This window comes from Engystomops pustulosus, chromosome 3, assembly GCF_040894005.1.
Source record: "Engystomops pustulosus chromosome 3, aEngPut4.maternal, whole genome shotgun sequence".
Classification (NCBI taxonomy): domain Eukaryota; kingdom Metazoa; phylum Chordata; class Amphibia; order Anura; family Leptodactylidae; genus Engystomops; species Engystomops pustulosus.
The window spans coordinates 227,720,607-227,740,248 of NC_092413.1; the positions used below are offsets into that span (position 1 = coordinate 227,720,607).

The following is a 19,642-nucleotide window of genomic DNA, read 5'->3' on the forward strand; positions in this document are numbered from 1 at the left end:
GTATAAAGGGTGTATTTAGCGGTATATACCTGTAGTGTGGTTAATACAGGGTGTATATAGCGGTATATACCTGTAGTGAGGTGTATACAGGGTGTATATAGCGGTATATACCTGTAGTGAGGTGTATACAGGGTGTATATAGCGGTATATACCTGTAGTGAGGTGTATACAGGGTGTATATAGCGGTATATACCTGTAGTGAGGTGTATACTGGGTGTATATAGCGCTGACACTTGGGGGACAGGACAGGGACACGCTGACACTTGGGGGGACAGGGACACGCTGACACTTGGGGGGACAGGACAGGGACACGCTGACACTTGGGGGGCAGGACAGGGACACGCTGACACTTGGGGGGCAGGACAGGGACACGCTGACACTTGGGGGGGACAGGACAGGGACACGCTGACACTTGGGGGGACAGGACAGGGACACGCTGACACTTGGGGGACAGGACAGGGACACGCTGACACTTGGGGGGGACAGGACAGGGACACACTGACACTTGGGGGGACAGGACAGGGACACGCTGACACTTGGGGGACAGGACAGGGACACGCTGACACTTGGGGGGACAGGACAGGGACACGCTGACACTTGGGGGGGACAGGACAGGGACACGCTGACACTTGGGGGGACAGGACAGGGACACGCTGACACTTGGGGGACAAGACAGGGACACGGTGACACTTGGGGGGACAGGACAGGGACACGCTGACACTTGGGGGGGACAGGACAGGGACACGCTGACACTTGGGGGGACAGGACAGGGACACGCTGACACTTGGGGGGGACAGGACAGGGACACGCTGACACTTGGGGGACAGGACAGGGACACGCTGACACTTGGGGGGACAGGACAGGGACACGCTGACACTTGGGGGGGACAGGACAGGGACACGCTGACACTTGGGGGGACAGGACAGGGACACGCTGACACTTGGGGGACAGGAGGGACACGCTGACACTTGGGGGGACAGGACAGGGACACGCTGACACTTGGGGGACAGGACAGGGACACGCTGACACTTGGGGGGACAGGACAGGGACACGCTGACACTTGGGGGACAGGACAGGGACACGCTGACACTTGGGGGGACAGGACAGGGACACGCTGACACTTGGGGGGGACAGGACAGGGACACGCTGACACTTGGGGGGACAGGACAGGGACACGCTGACACTTGGGGGACAGGAGGGACACGCTGACACTTGGGGGGACAGGACAGGGACACGCTGACACTTGGGGGACAGGACAGGGACACGCTGACACTTGGGGGACAGGACAGGGACACACTGACACTTGGGGGACAGGACAGGGACACGCTGACACTTGGGGGGACAGGACAGGGACACGCTGACACTTGGGGGGGACAGGACAGGGACACGCTGACACTTGGGGGGACAGGACAGGGACACGCTGACACTTGGGGGACAGGACAGGGACACGGTGACACTTGGGGGGACAGGACAGGGACACGCTGACACTTGGGGGGGACAGGACAGGGACACGCTGACACTTGGGGGGACAGGACAGGGACACGCTGACACTTGGGGGGGACAGGACAGGGACACGCTGACACTTGGGGGACAGGACAGGGACACGCTGACACTTGGGGGGACAGGACAGGGACACGCTGACACTTGGGGGGGACAGGACAGGGACACGCTGACACTTGGGGGGACAGGACAGGGACACGCTGACACTTGGGGGACAGGAGGGACACGCTGACACTTGGGGGGACAGGACAGGGACACGCTGACACTTGGGGGACAGGACAGGGACACGCTGACACTTGGGGGGACAGGACAGGGACACGCTGACACTTGGGGGACAGGACAGGGACACGCTGACACTTGGGGGGACAGGACAGGGACACGCTGACACTTGGGGGGGACAGGACAGGGACACGCTGACACTTGGGGGGACAGGACAGGGACACGCTGACACTTGGGGGACAGGAGGGACACGCTGACACTTGGGGGGACAGGACAGGGACACGCTGACACTTGGGGGACAGGACAGGGACACGCTGACACTTGGGGGACAGGACAGGGACACACTGACACTTGGGGGACAGGACAGGGACACGCTGACACTTGGGGGGACAGGACAGGGACACGCTGACACTTGGGGGGACAGGACAGGGACACGCTGACACTTGGGGGACAGGACAGGGACACACTGACACTTGGGGGGACAGGACAGGGACACGCTGACACTTGGGGGACAGGACAGGGACACGCTGACACTTGGAGGACAGGAAAGGGACACGCTGACACTTGGGGGACAGGAAAACGCTGACACTTGGGGGGACAGGACAGGGACACGCTGACACTTGGAGGAGAGGACAGGGACATGCTGACACTTGTGGGGACAGGACAGGACACGCTGACACTTGGGGGACAGGACAGGACACGCTGACACTTGGGGGGGACAGGACGGGGACACGCTGACACTTGGGGGGGACAGGACAGGACACGCTGACACTTGGGGGGGACAGGACAGGGACACGCTGACACTTGGGGGGCAGGACAGGAACACGCTGACACTTGGGGGACAGGACAGGGACACGCTGACACTTGGGGGGACAGGACAGGGACACGCTGACACTTGGGGGGGCAGGACAGGGACACACTGACACTTGGGGGGACAGAACAGGGACACGCTGACACTTGGGGGACAGGACAGGGACACGCTGACACTTGGGGGGACAGAACAGGGACACGCTGACACTTGGGGGACAGGACAGGGACACGCTGACACTTGGGGGGGCAGGACAGGGACACGCTGACACTTGGGGGGACAGAACAGGGACACGCTGACACTTGGGGGACAGGACAGGGACACGCTGACACTTGGGGGGGCAGGACAGGGACACGCTGACACTTGGGGGGACAGAACAGGGACACGCTGACACTTGGGGGACAGGACAGGGACACGCTGACACTTGGGGGACTGGGACACGCTGACACTTGGGGGGACAGGACAGGGACACGCTGACACTTGGGGGACAGGACAGGGACACGCTGACACTTGGGGGGACAGGACAGGGACACGCTGACACTTGGGGGGCAGGACAGGGACACGCTGACACTTGGGGGACAGGACAGGGACACGCTGACACTTGGGGGGACAGGACAGGGACACGCTGACACTTGGGGGGACAGAACAGGGACACGCTGACACTTGGGGGGGACAGGACAGGGACACGCTGACACTTGGGGGGACAGGACTGGGACACGCTGACACTTGGGGGGACAGAACAGGGACACGCTGACACTTGGGGGGACAATATCCCTCCTGTCTATAATATATAGATGATAATACACACAGCACACGGACACTTACCGGCCAGAGGCGGCGGCCCCTGCATTGGTGCCTGGGTGACCCCTGTGCATGCAGTTACTATGTGCTGCTACCGGTGAGCGGTTGCAAACTCCACTATTATTGTGAGACAGGAGAGGGGGGGGGGGGGAGGGGGCATATATACTAACGCCAGGGGGAGGGTGTGGACTGCTGACACACTGCAATAACCCCCATCATCCTCCTCACAACATACAGAGCATGGTGGGTACACTGACAGATAGCTGGGGGTGTGTCCTCACACTGCTGTGCTCTGTGCACTCTGCAGCCAGTGTTGGGTATTGTTCCTGGTGGGATGTGTACTCATACCTTTGTGTATATTGGTTGTGGCAGCAATATGGATTTGTGTTCCTGTATTTCACTGGCTCCAGTGAGCACAGAGCACAGCAGTGTGAGGACACTTCGAGAAGCTAGAATAAAAACCATATGACACATATCTCCAGGGACAATACAATATGGCTGCAGTCTGCAGGTCATACCTGCTGATGGTTTCCATGAGAAACCAGTGACTGCGGAATTAGGGGCACAGCACAGTATGAACAGGGTGTATAGATGGTCCCCTATTCCTCATGCACCTATATCTACCACAACGTGTCCCCGCGGATGTCATGGAATGACTTTCCCTTTAAGAGTGACTGCTACAAAACAATAACCATGTTTACCCTGCAGCTCCATCCCTCCCGGGGTCACATACTTTCCTCTTGTTTGCTACATATTAATAATTCTTCCTTGTGCTCTAATAGTTTATTGTCTGCCCCAGTAACAAGGACAGTGGCCTCTCCTGGGGGCTCCAACACAAAGCAGCAGGGAAGGGGGGTCCGCAAATGTGCCGCCTCATCACATTCCTGGTGACACAACAGAGACTGGACCTGAATCACTAATGAGACTGCTGACAGTCTCCTCACACGTGTGACCTCCATATCATACACGGCAGGGCGCCCCCGCAGGAGTACAGGACACAACCTGCATCTACAGGACAGAACATGCCGGAGAATCTGATTCCGGAGACCCCCCTGTAACTACACCCCCATACACAGCGAGCTGCCATGTCCTGTGTCCTGACACCTTTCTATCATAGCCAGCGGTGGTCAGGGGTCAGCATGGGCGCTCTGACCCCTCTGTGACTACACCCCCCATACACAGCGAGCTGCCATGTCCTGTGTGTCCTGACACCTTTCTATCATAGCCAGCAGTGGTCAGGGGTCAGCATGGGCGCTCTGACCCCTCTGTGACTACATCCCCCATACACAGCGAGCTGCCATGTCCTGTGTGTCCTGACACCTTTCTATCATAGCCAGCAGTGGTCAGGGGTCAGCATGGGCGCTCTGACCCCTCTGTGACTACACCCCCATACACAGCGAGCTGCCATGTCCTGTGTCCTGACACCTTTCTATCATAGCCAGCAGTGGTCAGGGGTCAGCATGGGCACTCTGACCCCTCTGTGACTACATCCCCCATACACAGCGAGCTGCCATGTCCTGTGTGTCCTGACACCTTTCTATCATAGCCAGCAGTGGTCAGGGGTCAGCATGGGCGCTCTGACCCCTCTGTGACTACACCCCCATACACAGCGAGCTGCCATGTCCTGTGTCCTGACACCTTTCTATCATAGCCAGCAGTGGTCAGGGGTCAGCATGGGTGCTCTGACCCCTCTGTGACTACACCCCCCATACACAGTGAGCTGCCATGTCCTGTGTGTCCTGACACCTTTCTATCGCAGCCAGCAGTGGTCAGGGGTCAGCATGGGCGCTCTGACCCCTCTGTGACTACACCCCCCATACACAGCGAGCTGCCATGTCCTGTGTGTCCTGACACCTTTCTATCATAGCCAGCAGTGGTCAGGGGTCAGCATGGGCGCTCTGACCTCTCTGTGACTACACCCCCCATACACAGCGAGCTGCCATGTCCTGTGTGTCCTGACACCTTTCTATCGCAGCCAGCAGTGGTCAGGGGTCAGCATGGGTGCTCTGACCCCTCTGTGACTACACCCCCCATACACAGAGAGCTGCCATGTCCTGTGTGTCCTGACACCTTTCTATCATAGCCAGCAGGGGTCAGCATGGGCGCTCTGACCCCTCTGTGACTACACCCCCCATACACAGCGAGCTGCCATGTCCTGTGTGTCCTGACACCTTTCTATCATAGCCAGCAGTGGTCAGGGGTCAGCATGGGCGCTCTGACCCCTCTGTGACTACACCCCCCCCCCCCCATACACAGCGAGCTGCCATGTCCTGTGTGTCCTGACACCTTTCTATCATAGCCAGCAGTGGTCAGGGGTCAGCATGGGCGCTCTGACCCCTCTGTAACTACACCCCCCATACACAGCCAGCTGCCATGTCCTGTGTGTCCTGACACCTTCCTATCATAGCCAGCAGTGGTCAGGGGTCAGCATGGGCGCTCTGACCCCTCTGTGACTACACCCCCCATACACAGCGAGGTGCCATGTCCTATGTGTCCTGACACCTTTCTATCATAGCCAGCAGTGGTCAGGGGTCAGCATGGGTGCTCTGACCCTCTGTGACTACACCCCCCATACACAGGGAGCTGCCATGTCCTGTGTGTCCTGACACCTTTCTATCATAGCCAGCAGTGGTCAGGGGTCAGCATGGGCGCTCTGACCCCTCTGTGACTACACCCCCCCCCCCATACACAGCGAGCTGCCATGTCCTGTGTGTCCTGACACCTTCCTATCATAGCCAGCAGTGGTCAGGGGTCAGCATGGGTGCTCTGACCCCTCTGTGACTACACCCCCCATACACAGCGAGCTGCCATTTCCTGTGTGCCCTGACACCTTTCTATCATAGCCAGCAGTGGTCAGGGGTCAGCATGGGACCTCTGACCCCTCTGTGACCATACCCCCCTTACACAGCGAGCTGTCATGTCCTGTGTGTCCTGACACCTTTCTATCATAGCCAGCAGTGGTCAGGGGTCAGCATGGGCGCTCTGACCCCTCTGTGACTACACCCCCATACACAGCGAGCTGCCATGTCCTGTGTGTCCTGACGCCTTTCTATCATAGCCAGCAGTGGTCAGGGGTCAGCATGGGTGCTCTGACCTCTCTGTGACTACACCCCCATACACAGCGAGCTGCCATGTCCTGTGTGTCCTGACACCTTTCTATCATAGCCAGCAGTGGTCAGGGGTCAGCATGGACGCTCTGACCCCTCTGTGACTACACCCCCCATACACAGCGAGCTGCCATGTCCTGTGTGTCCTGACACCTTTCTATCATAGCCAGCAGTGGTCAGGGGTCAGCATGGGCGCTCTGACCCCTCTGTGACTACACCCCCCATACACAGCGAGCTGCCATGTCCTGTGTGTCCTGACACCTTTCTATCATAGCCAGCAGTGGTCAGGGGTCAGCATGGGTGCTCTGACCCCTCTGTGACTACAACCCCCATACACAGTGAGCTGCCATGTCCTGTGTGTCCTGACACCTTTCTATCATAGCCAGCAGTGGTCAGGGGTCAGCATGGGCGCTCTGACCCCCCTGTAACTACACCCCTATACACAGCGAGCTGCCATGTCCTGTGTGTCCTGACACCTTTCTATCATAGCCAGCAGTGGTCAGGGGTCAGCATGGGCGCTCTGACCTCTCTGTGACTACACCCCCCATACACAGCGAGCTGCCATGTCCTGTGTGTCCTGACACCTTTCTATTATAGCCAGCAGTGGTCAGGGGTCAGCATGGGCGCTCTGACCCCTCTGTGACTACACCCCCCATACACAGCGAGCTGCCATGTCCTGTGTGTCCTGACACCTTTCTATCATAGCCAGCAGTGGTCAGGGGTCAGCATGGGTGCTCTGACCCCTCTGTGGCCATACACAGCGAGCTGCCATGTCCTGTGTGTCCTGACACCTTTCTATCATAGCCAGCAGTGGTCAGGGGTCAGCATGGGCGCTCTGACCCCTCTGTGACTACACCCCCCATACACAGCGAGCTGCCATGTCCTGTGTGTCCTGACACCTTTCTATCATAGCCAGCAGTGGTCAGGGGTCAGCATGGGTGCTCTGACCCCTCTGTGACTACAACCCCCATACACAGTGAGCTGCCATGTCCTGTGTGTCCTGACACCTTTCTATCATAGCCAGCAGTGGTCAGGGGTCAGCATGGGCGCTCTGACCCCCCTGTAACTACACCCCTATACACAGCGAGCTGCCATGTCCTGTGTGTCCTGACACCTTTCTATTATAGCCAGCAGTGGTCAGGGGTCAGCATGGGCGCTCTGACCTCTCTGTGACTACACCCCCCATACACAGCGAGCTGCCATGTCCTGTGTGTCCTGACACCTTTCTATTATAGCCAGCAGTGGTCAGGGGTCAGCATGGGCGCTCTGACCTCTCTGTGGCCATACACAGCGAGCTGCCATGTCCTGTGTGTCCTGACACCTTTCTATCATAGCCAGCAGTGGTCAGGGGTCAGCATGGGCGCTCTGACCCCTCTGTGACTACACCCCCCCCCATACACAGCGAGCTGCCATGTCCTGTGTGTCCTGACACCTTTCTATCATAGCCAGCAGTGGTCAGGGGTCAGCATGGCACTCTGACCCCTCTGTGACTACACCCCCCATACACAGCGAGCTGCCATGTCCTGTGTGTCCTGACACCTTTCTATCATAGCCAGCAGTGATCAGGGGTCAGCATGGGCGCTCTGACCCCTCTGTGACTACACCCCCCATACACAGCGAGCTGCCATGTCCTGTGTGTCCTGATACCTTTCTATCATAGCCAGCAGTGGTCAGGGGTCAGCATGGGCGCTCTGACCCCTCTGTGACTACACCGCTCATACACAGGGAGCTGCCATGTCCGGTGTCCTGACACCTTTCTATCATAGCCTGCAGTGGTCAGGGGTCAGCATGGGCGCTCTGACCCCTCTGTGACTACTAACCCCATACACAAGGAGCTGCCATGTCCTGTGTCCTGACACCTTTCTATCATAGCCAGAAGTGGTCAGGGGTCAGCATGGGCGCTCTGACCCCTCTGTGACTACACCCCCCATACACAGCGAGCTGCCATGTCCTGTGTGTCCTGACACCTTTCTATCATAGCCAGCAGTGGTCAGGGGTCAGCATGGCACTCTGACCCCTCTGTGACTACACCCCCCATTCACAGCGAGCTGCCATGTCCTGTGTGTCCTGACACCTTTCTATCATAGCCAGCAGTGGTCAGGGGTCAGCATGGGCGCTCTGACCCCTCTGTGACTACACCCCCATACACAGCGAGCTGCCATGTCCTGTGTGTCCTGACACCTTTCTATTGCAGCCAGCAGTGGTCAGGGGTCAGCATGGGTGCTCTTACCTCTCTGTGACTACACCCCCATACACAGCGAGCTGCCATGTCCTGTGTGTCCTGACACCTTTCTATCATAGCCAGCAGTGGTCCGGGGTCAGGATGGGCGCTCTGACCTCTCTGTGACTACACCCCCCATACACAGCGAGCTGCCATGTCCTGTGTGCCCTGACACCTTTCTATCATAGCCAGCAGTGGTCAGGGGTCAGCATGGGACCTCTGACCCCTCTGTGACCACACCCCCCTTACACAGCGAGCTGTCATGTCCTGTGTGTCCTGACACCTTTCTATCATAGCCAGCAGTGGTCAGGGGTCAGCATGGACGCTCTGACCCCTCTGTGACTACACCCCCATACACAGCGAGCTGTCATGTCCTGTGTGTCCTGACACCTTTCTACCATAGCCAGCAGTGGTCAGGGGTCAGCATGGACGCTCTGACCCCTCTGTGACTACACCCCTCATACACAGCAAGCTGCCATGTCCTGTGTGTCCTGACACCTTTCTATCATAGCCAGCAGTGGTCAGGGGTCAGCATGGGCGCTCTGACCCCTCTGTGACTACACCCCCCATACACAGCGAGCTGCCATGTCCTGTGTGTCCTGACACCTTTCTATCATAGCCAGCAGTGGTCAGGGGTCAGCATGGGTGCTCTGACCCCTCTGTGACTACAACCCCCATACACAGTGAGCTGCCATGTCCTGTGTGTCCTGACACCTTTCTATCATAGCCAGCAGTGGTCAGGGGTCAGCATGGGCGCTCTGACCCCCCTGTAACTACACCCCTATACACAGCGAGCTGCCATGTCCTGTGTGTCCTGACACCTTTCTATCATAGCCAGCAGTGGTCAGGGGTCAGCATGGGCGCTCTGACCTCTCTGTGACTACACCCCCCATACACAGCGAGCTGCCATGTCCTGTGTGTCCTGACACCTTTCTATCATAGCCAGCAGTGGTCAGGGGTCAGCATGGGCGCTCTGACAACTCTGTGACTACACCGCTCATACACAGGGAGCTGCCATGTCCGGTGTGTCCTGACACCTTTCTATCATAGCCAGCAGTGGTCAGGGGTCAGCATGGGCGCTCGGACCCCTCTGTGACTACTAACCCCATACACAAGGAGCTGCCATGTCCTGTGTCCTGACACCTTTCTATCATAGCCAGAAGTGGTCAGGGGTCAGCATGGGCACTCTGACCTCTCTGTGACTACATCCCCCATACACAGCGAGCTGCCATGTCCTGTGTGTCCTGACACCTTTCTATCATAGCCAGCAGTGGGCAGGGGTCAGCATGGGCGCTCTGACCCCTCTGTGACTACACCCTCCATACACAGCGAGCTGCCATGTCCTGTGTGTCCTGACACCTTTCTATCATAGCCAGCAGTGGTCAGGGGTCAGCATGGGCGCTCTGACCCCTCTGTGACTACACCGCTCATACACAGGGAGATGCCATGTCCGGTGTGTCCTGACACCTTTCTATCATAGCCAGCAGTGGTCAGGGGTCAGCATGGGCGCTCTGACCCCTCTGTGACTACTAACCCTATACACAAGGAGCTGCCATGTCCTGTGTCCTGACACCTTTCTATCATAGCCAGAAGTGGTCAGGGGTCAGCATGGGCGCTCTGACCCCTTTGTGACTACACGCCCCATATAAAGAGAGCTGCCATGTCCTGTATGTCCCGACACCTTTCTATCATAGCCAGCAGTGGTCAAGGGTCAGCATGGGCGCTCTGACCCCTCTGTGACTACACTCCCATACACAGCGAGCTGCCATGTCCTGTGTGTCCTGACACCTTTCTATTATAGCCAGCAGTGGTCAGGGGTCAGCATGGGCGCTCTGACCCCTGTGTGACTACACCCCCATACACAGCGAGCTGCCATGTCCTGTGTGTCCTGACACCTTTCTATCATAGCCAGCAGTGGTCAGGAGTCAGCATGGGCGCTCTGACCTCTCTGTGACTACACCCCCCATACACAGCGAGCTGCCATGTCCTGTGTGTCCTAACACCTTTCTATCATAGCCAGCAGTGGTCAGGGGTCAGCATGGGCGCTCTGACCCCTGTGTGACTACACCCCCATACACAGCGAGCTGCCATGTCCTGTGTCCTGACACCTTTCTATCATAGCCAGGAGTCATCACGGGTCAGCATGGGTGCTCTGACCCCTCTGTGACTACACCCCCCATACACAGCGAGCTGCCATGTCCTGTGTGTCCTGACACCTTTCTATCATAGCCAGCAGTGGTCAGGGGTCAGCATGGGCGCTCTGACGCCTCTGTGACTACACCCCCCATACACAGCGAGCTGCCATGTCCTGTGTGTCCTGACACCTTTCTATCATAGCCAGCAGTGGTCAGGGGTCAGCATGGGCGCTCTGACCTCTCTGTGACTACACCCCCCATACACAGCGAGCTGCCATGTCCTGTGTGTCCTGACACCTTTCTATCATAGCCAGCACTGGTCAGGGGTCAGCATGGGCGCTCTGACCTCTCTGTGACTACACCCCCTATACACAGGGAGCTGCCATGTCCTGTGTGTCCTGACACCTTTCTATCATAGCCAGCAGTGGTCAGGGGTCAGCATGGGCGCTCTGACCCCTCTGTGACTACATCCCCCATACACAGCGAGCTGCCATGTCCTGTTTCCTGACACCTTTCTATCATAGTCAGCAGTGGTTAGGGGTCAGCATGGGTGCTCTGACCCCTCTGTGACTACACCCCCCATACACAGGGAGCTGCCATGTCCTGTGTGTCCTGACACCTTTCTATCATAGCCAGCAGTGGTCAGGGGTCAGCATGGGCACTCTGACCCCTCTGTGACTACACCCCCCATACACAGCGAGCTGCCATGTCCTGTGTGTCCTGACACCTTTCTATCATAGCCAGCAGTGGTCTGGGGTCAGCATGGGTGCTCTGACCTCTCTGTGACTACATCCCCCCATACACAGCGGGCTGCCACGTCCTGTGTGTCCTGACACCTTTCTATCATAGTCAGCAGTGGTCAGGGGTCAGCATGGGCGCTCTGACCTCTCTGTGACTACACCCCCCATACACAGCGAGCTGCCATGTCCTGTGTGTCCTGACACCTTTCTATCATAGCCAGCAGTGGTCAGGGGTCAGCATGGGCGCTCTGACCCCTCTGTGACTACACCCCCCATACACAGTGAGCTGCCATGTCCTGTGTGTCCTGACACCTTTTTATCATAGCCAGCAGTGGTCAGGGGTCAGCATGGGCGCTCTGACCCCTCTGTGACTACACCCCCCATACACAGCGAGCTGCCATGTCCTGTGTGTCCTGACACCTTTCTATCATAGCCAGCAGTGGTCAGGGGTCAGCATGGGCGCTCTGACCCCTCTGTGACTACACCCCCCATACACAGCGAGCTGCCATGTCCTGTGTGTCCTGACACCTTTCTATCATAGCCAGCAGTGGTCAGGGGTCAGCATGGGTGCTCTGACCTCTCTGTGACTACACCCCCATACACAGCGAGCTGCCATGTCCTGTGTGTCCTGACACCTTTCTATCATAGCCAGCAGTGGTCAGGGGTCAGCAGATCTTCATTAGTGACCAGTGCATATAATGTCATGGCTGATCCGATACTTTATACTATTAAAGCCAACGTCTTATTTGTTTTGTAGAACATTATGTTGTATAATGCCAGTGTCATCCTGGCAATGATGAATATAAAGCACAGGAGCTGTGGCTAAACAATGTCTGCCATCACCCAGGAACAATTTCTGGAGGTGGAGATGGAGTTCTCTCCAGAAACACCTGTAGCATCTTTGGAGTATGTGGTGCCCTGGTGTGTAGCATGCGGTGCCCCCATCTTGAGCACTGTACCAGCACTGCTGCCCGCCCAGTATCTGCAGGGTCATCACCATGCTCGGAGCGGCTGATCTGGGCATAATGCCGGGGATTACGCTGGTATGGAGCAGGGGATCAGTTCTGATTCTGTAGGAAACTTCTACTCTATTCACACACAAGTCAGCAGCAGTGACACAGCCCCCGCTATAGGGATCTACAGCAGACTGTGAGCTCTTCTACCCAGGTCCAGTGATGGAGGAGACCTGGCCTGACTCCTGCATCCAAAGCCCCTCACCCAGCCAAACCATTTACCTGCTCTGCACTGATGAAATGCAAAGTCTCAGAATCCCAACTGCCTGCACATGGGCCCGTGGAGAGTGCCAGGGGTTGTGACCGGACCCGTGCCAGGGGGTAACAGGGAATGTTAGTAGGGTCCACACTGGGACTTGTTTGGTTATTTATTTGTATTCAAATAAATAAATTAATGTTAACCAAACGAGCCACAATGTGGACCCTACGAACATTCCCCATTATCCCCTGGTACCGGTCCGGTCACAACTCCTGGCACTCTCAAGATTGAACCAACCAAACGGAGAACTCTTGAGGATATCTAACAAGAATTTCTAAGGTAAACCCCCACCTGAGGCACTCTGCAGTAGGGTCACTGATTCTCTGTTATGGGGTCACTCTAGCAGTTTGGCTAGGAGAGCCAGAGTGAGCCCTTAACAGAGTAACCCCATAACCTAAAGCCCTAGTGACCCCATAACCTCCAGCCATAGTGACCCCATAACCTCCAGCCCTAGTGACCCCCATAACCTCCAGCCATAGTGACCCCCATAACCTCTAGCCATAGTGACCCCATAACCTCCAGCCATAGTGACCCCATAACCTCCAGCCATAGTGACCCCATAACCTCCAGCCATAGTGACCCCATAACCTCCAGCCATAGTGACCCCATAACCTCCAGCCATAGTGACCCCATAACCTCCAGCCATAGTGACCTCATAACCTCCAGCCCTAGTGACCCCATAACCTCCAGCCATAGTGACCCCCATAACCTCCAGCCATAGTGGCCCCATAACCTCTAGCCCTAGTGACCTCATAACCTCCAGCCCTAGTGACCCCATAACCTCCAGCCATAGTGACCCCCATAACCTCCAGCCATAGTGGCCCCTATAACCTCCAGCCATAGTGGCCCCATAACCTCCACCCATAGTCGCCCCATAACCTCCAGCCACAGTGACCCCATAACCTCCAGCCACAGTGACCCCATAACCTCCATCCATAGTGGCCCCATAACCTCCAGCCATAGTGACCCCATAACCTCCAGCCACAGTGACCCCATAACCTCCAGCCACAGTGACCCCATAACCTCCATCCATAGTGGCCCCATAACCTCCAGCCATAGTGACCCCATAACCTCCAGCCACAGTCACCCCATTACCTCCAGTCATAGTGGCCCCATAACCTCCAGCCACAGTCACCCCATTACCTCCAGCCACAGTGACCCCATAACCTGAGGTAAGTCATCTCTCTATCACTGTATATATACATTATACTGAGGTAAGTTATCTCTCTATCACTGTATATATACATTATACTGAGGTAAGTTATCTCTCTATCACTGTATATATACATTATACTGAGGTAAGTTATCTCTCTATCACTGTATATATACATTATACTGAGGTAAGTTATCTCTCTATCACTGTATATACTACATTACACTGAGGTAAGTTATCTCTCTATCACTGTATATACTACATTATACTGAGGTAAGTTATCTCTCCATCACTGTATATATACATTATACTGAGGTAAGTTATCTCTCTATCACTGTATATATACATTATACTGAGGTAAGTTATCTCTCTATCACTGTATATATACATTATACTGAGGTAAGTTATCTCTCTATCACTGTATATACTACATTACACTGAGGTAAGTTATCTCTCTATCACTGTATATACTACATTATACTGAGGTAAGTTATCTCTCCATCACTGTATATATACATTATACTGAGGTAAGTTATCTCTCTATCACTGTATATATACATTATACTGAGGTAAGTTATCTCTCTATCACTGTATATATACATTATACTGAGGTAAGTCATCTCTCTATCACTGTATATACTACATTATACTGTGGTAAGTTATCTCTCTATCACTGTATATACTACATTATACTGAGGTAAGTTATCTCTCTATCACTGTATATATACATTATACTGAGGTAAGTTATCTCTCTATCACTGTATATACTACATTATACTGAGGTAAGTTATCTCTCTATCACTGTATATATACATTATACTGAGGTAAGTTATCTCTCTATCACTGTATATACTACATTATACTGAGGTAAGTTATCTCTCTATCACTGTATATATACATTATACTGAGGTAAGTTATCTCTCTATCACTGTATATATACATTATACTGAGGTAAGTTATCTCTCTATCACTGTATATATACATTATACTGAGGTAAGTTATCTCTCTATCACTGTATATATACATTATAGTGAGGTAAGTTATCTCTCTATCACTGTATATACTACATTACACTGAGGTAAGTTATCTCTCTATCACTGTATATACTACATTATACTGAGGTAAGTTATCTCTCCATCACTGTATATATACATTATACTGAGGTAAGTTATCTCTCTATCACTGTATATATACATTATACTGAGGTAAGTTATCTCTCTATCACTGTATATATACATTATACTGAGGTAAGTCATCTCTCTATCACTGTATATACTACATTATACTGAGGTAAGTTATCTCTCTATCACTGTATATACTACATTATACTGAGGTAAGTTATCTCTCTATCACTGTATATATACATTATACTGAGGTAAGTCATCTCTCTATCACTGTATATATACATTATACTGAGGTAAGTCATCTCTCTATTACTGTATATATACATTATACTGAGGTAAGTCATCTCTCTATCACTGTATATATACATTATACTGAGGTAAGTTATCTCTCCATCACTGTATATATACATTATACTGAGGTAAGTCATCTCTCTATCACTGTATATATACATTATACTGAGGTAAGTTATCTCTATATATATATATATATACATTCTATAAGTGATATATGCCTGTCTATAATTATACGGAGGTGATTGATCTCTGATGATCCGATTTGGCCTATAAAAACTATTAACCTCTAACTGACCAGGCCCTTTTTAGTTTTTGCATTTCCATTTTTCATTCCCCACCTTCAAAAATCTATAACTTTTTTATTTTTACACGTAAAGAGCTGTGTGACGGCTTGTTTTCTGTGTAACAAATTGCACTTCATAATGATCGCATTGAATATTCCATGTCGTGTACTGGGAAGTGGGAAAAAAATTCCAAATGCAGTGAAAATGGTGAAAAAACGCATTTGCGCCATTTTCTTGTGGGCTAGGATTTTACGGGTTTCACTCTGCGCCACAAATGACATGTCTACTTTATTCTTTGGGTCGGTACGATTACGGGGATAACAAATTTGTATAGGTTTTATAATGTTTTCATGCATTTACAAAAATTAAAATTTCCTGTACAAATTTTTTTTTTTATTTTGCCGTCTTCTGGCGCTAATAACTTTTTCATACTTTGGTGTACGGAGCTTTGGGTGGAGTAATTTTTTGCGACATTTGATAATATTTTCAATGATATCATTTTTAGGACTGTGCGACCTTTTGATCACTTTTTATAGATTTTTTTTTATATTTTTCAAAATGGCAAAAAAATGCCATTTTCGACTTTGGGCGCGATTTTCCGTTAAGGGGTTAAACGCTGTGAAAAAACGTTATTATATTTTGATAGATCGGGCATTTTCGGACGCGTCGATACCTGATGTGTTTATGATTTTTACTGTTTATTTCTATTTATGTCAGTTCTAGGGAAAGGGAGTGATTAGAATTTTTAGGTTTTATTATTATAATTTTTTTTTTAAACTTTTTTTTTATTTTTATTTTTACTATGTTTCAGACTCCCTAGGGTACTTTATCCCTATGTTGTCTGATTGATCCTATCATATACTGCCATACTACTGTATGAACCTATATGGGGATTTTCCTCCACATTCATTACAATGTGCTATCAGCACATTGTAATGAAGGGGTTAAAACGAAATAGCCTCGGGTCTTTGGAAGATGACGTCACGGGGAGCGACGATCCTAGGCAAGATGGCACAGCTTTGAGGGCAGCCATCGCTGTGATAACACCCGCAATATGCAGCAAAGATTTACCGGCTATGGAGAGGGCTCATTTCTGAGGACTGTACGACCTTTTGATGAATTTTTATAAAATTTTCAATTTGTTGCAAAATGGCAAAAAAGCCACGTTTCTAACATTTGGCCGCCTTTTTCCGTTCAATGACGGGAATAACCGAATATGTTTATGATTTTTACTGTTTATATTTCTATCAGTTCTGGCGAATGGGGGGGGGGTGATTTGAATTTTTAGTCTTTTTTACTTAACTTTCTTTTACATTTATTTTTACTATTTTTCATACCCTCTAGAAGGGTACTTTTACACTAGGTTGTCTGATTGATCCTGCCATCTACTGCTATAATACAGTGTGGACGTATATGGGGACACACTGTAACAGATCTTCAGAAACCATACAGCCTTAAGTCTTATTAAGATTGTCGCTCCCTGATGACATCACGGGAACAACGATCTAAGCCAAGATTGCGGCAAAGATCAGCAACCAAAAGTCTAACACCTCCCATAGGTACAAGCACTGATCGCGGGGGTTACCTGTGGGCGCCCCCTGCACTGCTCGGGAAGAGGCAGGATGTGGTGCTCTTGCGCCATGCTGCAGAATTGTGACTAAGCAGTAACAGTCCCTTTAGGTGCCCATTTTTTCTGTCTTGTCGGAGCAGCCGCAACACAAAACTGGCGCAGACTCTTTATAAATACGAGCGGTTTACACATTATTTTCACTGCAAAGTCCGACAGGAAACTGGCGCAGACACTATAATAAATGTGGGACAGTAACTCTCCATTTACTTTTGGTACCTGTGTCTGTGCCGAAAAACCTCACCCCCACAATATATATATAACCCCTGGAGGCCTGGATTTGGAGTCACCCACACAATTTAAGTGGAAAAGCACACCACAGACTGATCCAACTCTGATGTAATGTCCGTAAAACAAGACAAAATGAGGCCCAGTATTGTATGTGGCCTCCAAGTACCTATATGACCTCCCTACAAAGCTTCGGTATGCTCCTGATAAGGTTCAGTGTGAATGGCCTCCACGTGCCTGTATGACCTCCCTACAACACCTCAGTAAGCTCCTGATAAGGTTCAGTGTGAATGGCCTCCACGTGCCTGTATGACGTCCCTACCACTACTCGGTATGATTCTGATGAGGCTTAGTATTATTTGTGGCCTCCACATGCCTGTATGACCTCCCTACAACACCACGGCATGCTCCTGATGAGGCTCAGTATTATGTGTGGCCTCCACGAGCCTGTATGACCTCCCTACAACTCCACAGCATGCTCCAGATAAGGATCAGTAGTGTGTGTGACTTCCACGTGCCTGTATGACCTCTCTACAACTCCACGGCATGCTCCGGATAAGGATCAGTATTGTGTGTGACCTCCACGTGCCTGTATGACCTCCCTACAACTCCACGGCATGCTCCGGATAAGGATCAGTATTGTGTGTGACCTCCATGTGCCTGTATGACCTCCCTACAACTCCACGGCATGCTCCATATAAGGATCAGAAGTGTGTGTGACTTCCACGTGCCTGTATGACCTCCATACAACTCCACGGCATGCTCCGCATAAGGATCAGTAGTGTGTGTGACCTCCACGTGCCTGTATGACCTCCCTACAACTCCACGGCATGCTCCGGATAAGGATCAGTAGTGTGTGTGACCTCCACGTGCCTGTATGACCTCCCTACAACACCACGGCATGCTCCTGATGAGGCTCAGTATTATATGTGGCCTCCACGAGCCTGTATGACCTCCCTACAACTCCACGGCATGCTCCTGATGAGGATCAGTATTGTGTGTGACCTCCACGTGCCTGTATGACCTCCCTACAACTCCACAGCATGCTCCGGATAAGGATCAGTAGTGTGTGTGACCTCCGCGTGCCTGTATGACCTCTCTACAACTCCACGGCATGCTCCAGATAAGGATCAGTAGTGTGTGTGACCTCCACGTGCCTGTATGACCTCTCTACAACTCCACGGCATGCTCCAGATAAGGATCAGTAGTGTGTGTGACCTCCATGTGCCTGTATGACCTCTCTACAACTCCACGGCATGCTCCAGATAAGGATCAGTATTGTGTGTGACCTCCACGTGCCTGTATGACCTCCCTACAACACCTCGCCATGCTGCTGATGCGGCTGAAGAGGTTGCAGATGGTCTCCTGAGGGATCTCCTTTCAGACCTGGACTAAGCATCCGCCAACTCCTGCACAGTCTGTGGTGGATGGAGCGAGACATGATGTCCCTGATGTGCCCAATGGAATTCAGGTCTGGGGAATGAGCGACCAGTCCATATCTTCAATGCCTTCATCTAGCATAGTACTGCATTAGGAGGAACCCGAGGCCAACCGCCCCAGCATATGGTCTCACAAGGGTCTGAGGACTTAATCTCGGTACCTATTGACAGTCAGGCTACCCCTGGCGAGCACATGGAGGGCTCCAAACAAATGCCCCCCACACCATTACTGACCCACTGCCAAACCGGTCATGATGAAGCAGCAGACAAGCAGATCGCTCTCCATGGCATCTCCAGACTGTGTCACGTCTGTCCTTAGTGTGAACCTGCTGGCATCTGTGACTAATTTGACAATCCTGGAGTCGTCTGGCAAATGCCCACCCACTAGTGTGGGTTGTGCACCATCAACATTCAAAGTTAACCAAAACATCAACCAGAAAGCATTGGAACTGAGAAGTGGTCTGTGGTCCCCTCCTCGGGACCAATCCTTTATTCAGTGTGTATTGCTAATTGCCTGTGAAATTGATTGTCAATCAGTGTAGCTTCCTAAGTGGAAAGTTTGATTTCACAGAAGTCTGATTTACTTGGAAATATTCTGTGTACATCTATACCAGGATAAGGGATTGTAGACCCAGCACACTGTCATCCTGGTGTGTGCCTCCTCTGGCAGGATCTGCACTTATTTTAGCT

General features: G+C 52.4%; 1 protein-coding gene across 2 annotated transcripts in view; it reads right to left on the reverse strand.

The window, feature by feature from the left end:
* Positions 1–19,642, reverse strand: part of MAPRE3 (microtubule associated protein RP/EB family member 3) — a 124,056-nt gene that overhangs the window by 86,976 nt on the left and 17,438 nt on the right. The window contains exon 1 of one of the 2 annotated variants that reach the window (XM_072143927.1): positions 3,353–3,468. The exons of the other annotated variant lie outside the window; for it this stretch is intronic. The gene's annotated coding sequence lies outside the window, so the exon portion shown is untranslated. Of the gene's footprint in view, positions 1–3,352; positions 3,469–19,642 lie in introns of those variants that run through there. 2 annotated transcript variants of the gene reach the window in all.